Source organism: Leguminivora glycinivorella, chromosome 15, assembly GCF_023078275.1.
Source record: "Leguminivora glycinivorella isolate SPB_JAAS2020 chromosome 15, LegGlyc_1.1, whole genome shotgun sequence".
In the NCBI taxonomy this organism is placed as follows: Eukaryota; Metazoa; Arthropoda; class Insecta; order Lepidoptera; family Tortricidae; genus Leguminivora; species Leguminivora glycinivorella.
The window spans coordinates 12435026-12440333 of record NC_062985.1 but is presented as its reverse complement, the minus strand read 5'-3'; positions in this window follow the sequence as shown (position 1 = coordinate 12440333).

The following is a 5308-nucleotide window of genomic DNA, read 5'->3' as shown; positions in this document are numbered from 1 at the left end:
AGAATCAAGCGGAAAAACGTTAATAACTTCGAAACTTGAATAGGTATGGTGTTATTTTTTTTATCTATTTAAATTATGAACACTTTTATAGGTTCAATGTCAAAATTAACTTTTTTACTTTATAAATGAACTAACAACAACTGATTCAAATTTCAAATCTTTCTAGCTCATTTTCTCGATTTCAACTAACTGTCGCTTGATCGCTTATTCCATAACACTGTCCAAATATTATGCGAATTAATGATAGGCGAAATAGAGGGCACCACGCGCTGTATGGGTGTGAGCGAGACACAATAATTAAATGACATCTTTCAGATGTCTTTCTGATGTCAGGGTACGTGTGAATTGCCCTATACGTCGTATTTCCTAATTTTGTCTCCTTGATGTAGTGCACACGTCGCGCTGATGGCAGCTATTTGTTCACAAAACAAAATCTTCCTCAAATGAGAATGGGGCAAAGCGATTTTTTCAGCAGATGTGATTTTGGGTAAGAAATTGGCGCTCATTCTGTTTAACCACTTGACAGTCGAGTGATCATTTCGCGTTCAACTGTAAATATTTGAAACAAAACAGGAAGGATTAAATTCAAATCCTTAAAGGTGAAATATTTTTTTTGTTATTGTATTTTATGTGTAGTTAAAAAGTATACAATACAGAATGGAAAAGTTAATTTACCTAAACACACGACACACGAGGCACAAAAATGTAATAGGTACTTGTAATGTATTGAGTATTAAAATCACCAATTTTGTAAGAAAAATCTTAATATTAAAACAACTTATCGGTATACTTAAGTATGTACTATGTACTTACTACTACCAAAGAGGATCTAGTATTATAGAGAGTTACTGTCAAAGTAAAATGTGTAATCACAGTGCATAGACTGCCATCTCTCGACAGTTTCGACAGAGGCTTAAAAATTTGAACCTCAGTTTTGACATTTTGGCCATATTGTTAGCATGATATGTGTCAAAATGTCAAATATTAATATTAGCGCCATCTAGCAGAGCGTTCCTCAAAGGTGTAACGCCATCTAGGCCACCGTACCTTTTTCTCTATGGCTTTGAGGTACGTTTTTTTCTTAGACTTTATCCGTCTATACGGAGTTACATATCGATACCTTTGGGTTCAATTGGCGTAAAGGACAAAATGCAGGTTTTCAGGAGAAGCAAAAAACAACTTTTTTTTTAGAAAAATGTTTATATCTTTTTTGTTTTTTGACCTATATTTGTGACGTATATAGAAAAATATGTATATTTTTAGTATCCTTAACCTAGTGTAGCACTTGTAGTGATAAACTAAACGGTTTAGAAGTTAGATGGTTGTAAAGGACATGTCAAAATGCTATGAACGACCTTTACACCCACGATTTTTTTGAACAATTAGAGTTGATAGGGTCGTAAATGACGGTCTTAGATGATTTTTATACAAATTCGGGGCGTAAATGTAACCGGAATGGTACAAATGGCAACTGTTTTTAGCTTAGTTTACAATTGAGAAACTTGAAAAATGTATCAAAACGTAGTTAATATGGCATAGAATAGCCACAATAGTGTTACAGTGTATATTTATCTTAATATTTAGCAAAGACAAAGAACAAGACGATTTTGTATCCAGTTTTGCAATAAAGAAACAACATTAAATTTGCTTAAAAACTATCTAGTATTTTGGAAAGTTATTATTTTAGTACTCGCCGCTGTCTCAATAAGTTACCCATTCAGTATTTAATTCTAGCAGGGAAACGCTTTCGTAGTTTAAGTAAATATAAAAACACTAATGGTAATCACGTAAACTTTAATCAGCAACTGTGAACAGTAGATTATATTAATACGACAGTAATTATAAGTCTAAAGTAGAAAGAAGTTCTAAGAATAACTAAGAGTTAATTACCTATTTATAAACGCAAGTTAGGACGCGTATACAAACTGTGACCAACTAATAAATAATAGTAACTGTAGTCAAGACTACCTACTATGTTGATTCATATTTTTGATAATTTTAAAACAGAAGATTGTTATTTAGTCTTTAACCTGTTAAATAAGAATAATCTCAATTATGAGTTCAATCCTAGAAATATTATAGTCAATGCTTTAAGTACCTGGGTACATAGCCAAGTCACCAAACGCTAACGCTCATTCGCTAGCGAAACGCACCTGTTATTGTCGCACTAAATGTTAGTATAGTCTGCTGTTAAAGTTTACTGCCGGCGTAGCTGAATGGCAATCGTCGACGCCAGACGCCGACAAAAATGCAGTTTGGTGCAATACGCAAGAGCGATAAAGATATATAGCTACGAAATAGATATTATCGTGAGCGTTTGTGCATTTGGGTACGTACCCTGATTACCATAGTGTTTTTTTTTTAATTACCTACATCTCGCCGCAGTACAATAATACTACGAAAGCGTTTCCCTGCTAGAATTAAAGGTTGAATGCGTACCCTACTGACTATTCAACAGCGGCGAATACTAAAAAAAAAACTTTGAGTTTGTTGCCAAAGTATAAGTAGATAGTTTTTAAGCAAATATTGTTTCTTTATTACAAAACTGGATATAAATAAAATAGTCTTGTTCTTTTTTGTTGCTAAGATAGCTTAGATAAATAATACACTGCATTAAACTAATGTAGCTATTCTATGCCATATTAAGTACGTTTTGACACATTTTTCCAGTTTTTAATTGTAAACTTAGCACATCATTTGTACCATTTCGGTTACAATTACGCCCCGGTTTTGTATAAAAATCATCTAAGACCGTCATTTACGACCCTATCAAATCATGGGTGTAAAGGACGTTAATAGAATTTTGACGTGTCCTTTACAACCATCTATCTTCTAAACCGTTTAGTTTATCACTACGGTTGCTACACTAGGTTAAAGATACTCGTAATCTGCATATTTTTCTTATACACGTCACAAATATAGGTCAAAAAAACAAAAAAAGTGGGTTTATCTTTCTCTTGGAAACCTGCATTATATGTCCTTTACGACAATTGAACCCAAAGATATCGATTACAGTTGCGGATAAAATATGTTTAGTGCTGGTCGTAAAGGACGAAGAACAAAAAAACTTGTCCTTTACGCCCAACTTTACCACACTACTATAGAAAGTGATCCTTAAAAAGTAAAGGCTTAAAGGGCAACAATATATATCAAGGTGACTTACGACTATATTTTTATTTGTAGATTTCCTTTACGACACAAATAATAATTTATAATTAATGACTTGATATTTACGCTCCTTCAGAAAAGCTATTTTTGCAAGTCCATAGTAGAAAATCTTGGTCGTAAAGGCAACTTTTTAAGAGATATCGAAATTTTAACTACACAGATCGATAGCGCTTGAAATTCTGAACAAAACTGTATATATAACTCATTTTCGCCAAAATGTCCTTTACGCCAATTGAACCCAGAGGTATCGATATGTCTTTGCTACTACCATGTTGATATACCGTAGAGGAAGGTACATTTATTTGACATTTCATGACTTTTTTTTTATATCATGTCTAGACTATACAAATTATATAACTCTAGCTATCAAACTGACATTTTAATGAATATTTCACTAAGTTCTGAGTTTCAAAGTTTGATGATAAACAACACCAGTAAGAAGTTTATTACGATTAAGAACTTAATTTACGATGTAATTATTAAATTAAATCCAAGCCTACAATAAATTCTACCGGTGAACAAAAGTGAATGTAAAATTGGGTGATGATACTGATGATGGTGAATGAATTCCTGTTATCTCGTATTTGATACCTATTGTAGAGAATTATAGGAAAGTATATTATTTTACCTAGCAGTAGGTAACAACGTATATGGTACCATTAAAAATAGAATATGCTTAAATTAGGTACTGGATTTGACGCATACTACAAATGTATTAAGTTACTAGATTACTTATCTTGGGCTACTCTAGCGTAATAACTGCCCCTGCTTGCAACTTTGCTCACCCTGCCCAACATTGCCTGGGTCTGAAATGGTAGTTCGAATCAAAATAGGTGTCTAAATCGAGGTTTTGGGTGATAGGACGGTAACCGCCATTATAAATAGCTTATTATGAACGCCTTTTCGGCATCAAATCACTAGTTTTTGAGCCAGGCAATGTTAGGCAGGGTTGGCAATGTTGCAGAAAATATTAACTTTGCTTCTCATACCTTTAGAACAATACGTTAGGTATGCAAAAAGACACGGATGAAGCTAGTAAACTATAACTAAGTAGGTATAACGTGTCCAAAACTAACAAAACTGATAAGAGGTACAAATGTTTTGGACACAGAAGTGACCGAGACCGGTCAATTCTCTGAGGCGAGCGCCGCTCCAGTGGTCATCTGTCAACATTATTCGAATCGCCCTGACAGAGTGTAAAGACAATAAACATATTTCCTGCAGGAACACATGATAGGCGCGATTCAGTCGTCGTGAAATAGACTACCCGTCCTTGTGTCATTAATACTTTAAGAGAAAGTCGGGCAAAATCATGCGTGGATCCAGGGGGGAATGGAGCCTAGGTTGGCCATACAAATGGACCACGTGAACCCTACCTTTACCACGTGACCCTCCCCTGGGCACGAAGCTGGATCCGCACTTGGGCAAAATACTGTTACTGTTAAACTTTAACGTCGACGCCACGAAATGCCCAATTTACCTGAAAATCTAAATCGCTCAATAACCACGGATCGTGACTGTGAATGTACCTTTGTTCAAAGGTGTACTACTCCATCTAAATTCACTCTGTTATCACTGGGGGCGAAGAACTCGAGTTTAGTCCCATTTATCATTCGTCAAGACTCATTTGTTCTAAAGGTGGAAACCCATTACACCATATCATGCTATGATCGTGCTATGAACGTGTCAGACAAAAAAATATTCTTTGTATTACAAAGTATGAGGCTATGCATACTAGCCCGTTCCATCACCGATCATACCCGTAGCGTGCCATGCACGGACCGTCAAATATTGTCGGCGAAGATATTTTGCCGGTCTCGAAACGCTCCGTGAATGGCACGCAACGGTGATAGAATGGTGCGTGCAGGCGGTCAAACGGGGTATAACCGCGTATGGTGACCGTTTGAAGCACGTTATACACGCGTTGTCATACTTCTTTCAGTCACTATACTCGCCTATGCTACGGGGATGATACGCGGACACTACGGTCACTATACTCGTCTATGCTACGGGGATGATACGCGGACACTACGGTCACTTAACTCGTTATGCCCGGATATGAAATGATGTGGACACGTTGTAGTGGGCATAGCCATCCGTGTCGCGTTACATTCCGTGCCTGACACGTTCATAGCACGGT